This window comes from Somniosus microcephalus, unplaced genomic scaffold, assembly GCF_052327205.1.
Source record: "Somniosus microcephalus isolate GS21.2 unplaced genomic scaffold, FLI_Smic_1.0 unresolved_chr1, whole genome shotgun sequence".
Lineage (NCBI taxonomy): Eukaryota > Metazoa > Chordata > Chondrichthyes > Squaliformes > Somniosidae > Somniosus > Somniosus microcephalus.
The window spans coordinates 34,850,926-34,852,932 of NW_028225179.1; positions in this window are offsets into that span (position 1 = coordinate 34,850,926).

Sequence of the window (2,007 nt, forward strand, 5' to 3'; positions counted from 1 at the left end):
GGGGTATATCAGAGTGTTACAGTGAGCGGTGTGGGGTATATCAGAGTGTTACAGTGAGGGGTGTGGGGTATATCAGATTGTTACAGTGAGGGGTGTGGGGTATATCAGTGTTACAGTGCGGGGTGTGGGGTATATCAGTGTTACAGTGAGGGGTGTGGGGTATATCAGAGTGTTACAGTGAGGGGTGTGGGGTATATCAGTGTGTTACAGTGAGGGGTGTGGGGTATATCAGTGTGTTACAGTGAGGGGTGTGGGGTATATCAGAGTGTTACAGTGAGGGGTGTGGGGTATATCAGAGTGTTACAGTGAGGGGTGTGGGGTATATCAGAGTGTTACAGTGAGGGGTGTGGGGTATATCAGTGTGTTACAGTGAGGGGTGTAGGGTATATCAGAGTGTTACAGTGAGGGGTGTGGGGTATATCAGTGTTACAGTGAGGGGTGTGGGGTATATCAGAGTGTTACAGTGAGGGGTGTGGGGTATATCAGAATGTTACAGTGAGGGGTGTGGGGTATATCAGTGTGTTACAGTGAGGGGTGTGGGGTATATCAGTGTGTTACAGTGAGGGGTGTGGGGTATATCAGAGTGTTACAGTGAGGGGTGTGGGGTATATCAGAGTGTTACAGTGAGGGGTGTGGGGTATATCAGAGTGTTACAGTGAGGGGTGTGGGGTATATCAGTGTTACAGTGAGGGGTGTGGGGTATATCAGAGTGTTACAGTGAGGGGTGTGGGGTATATCAGAGTGTTACAGTGAGGGGTGTGGGGTATATCAGTGTGTTACAGTGAGGGGTGTGGGGTATATCAGAGTGTTACAGTGAGGGGTGTGGGGTATATCAGTGTGTTACAGTGAGGGGTGTGGGGTATATCAGAGTGTTACAGTGAGGGGTGTGGGGTATATCAGAGTGTTACAGTGAGGGGTGTGGGGTATATCAGAGTGTTACAGTGAGGGGTGTGGGGTATATCAGAGTGTTACAGTGAGGGGTGTGGGGTATATCAGTATTACAGTGAGGGGTGTGGGGTATATCAGTGTGTTACAGTGAGGGGTGTGGGGTATATCAGAGTGTTACGGTGAGGGGTGTGGTGTATATCAGAGTGTTACAGTGAGGGGTGTGGGGTATATCAGAGTGTTACAGTGAGTGGTGTGGGGTATATCAGAGTGTTACAGTGAGGGGTGTGGGGTATATCAGTGTTACAGTGAGGGGTGTGGGGTATATCAGAGTGTTACAGTGCGTGGTGTGGGGTATATCAGAGTGTTACAGTGAGGGGTGTGGGGTATATCAGGGTGTTACAGTGAGGGGTGTGGGGTATATCAGAGTGTTACAGTGAGGGGTGTGGGGTATATCTGAGTGTGACAGTGAGGGGTGTGGGGTATATCAGAGTGTTACAGTGAGGGGTGTGGGGTATATACGAGTGTTACAGTGAGGGGTGTGGGGTATATCAGAGTGTTACAGTGAGGGGTGTGGGGTATATACGAGTGTTACAGTGAGGTGTGTGGGGTATATCAGAGTGTTACAGTGAGGGGTGTGGGGTATATCAGAGTGTTACAGTGAGGGGTGTGGGGTATATCAGAGTGTTACAGTGAGGGGTGTGGGGTATATCAGAGTGTTACGGTGAGGGGTGTGGGGTATATCAGAGTGTTACAGTGAGGGGTGTGGGGTATATCAGAGTGTTACAGTGAGGGGTGTGGGGTATATCAGAGTGTTACAGTGAGGGGTGTGGGGTATATCAGAGTGTTACAGTGAGGGGTGTGGGGTATATCAGTGTGTTACAGTGAGGGGTGTGGGGTATATCAGAGTGTTACAGTGAGGGGTGTGGGGTATATCAGAGTGTTACAGTGAGGGGTGTGGGGTATATCAGAGTGTTACAGTGAGGGGTGTGGGTATATCAGAGTGTTACAGTGAGGGGTGTGGGGTATATCAGAGTGTTACAGTGAGGGGTGTGGGTTATATCAGAGTGTTACAGTGAGGGGTGTGGGGTATATCAGAGTGTTACAGTGAGGGGTGTGGGT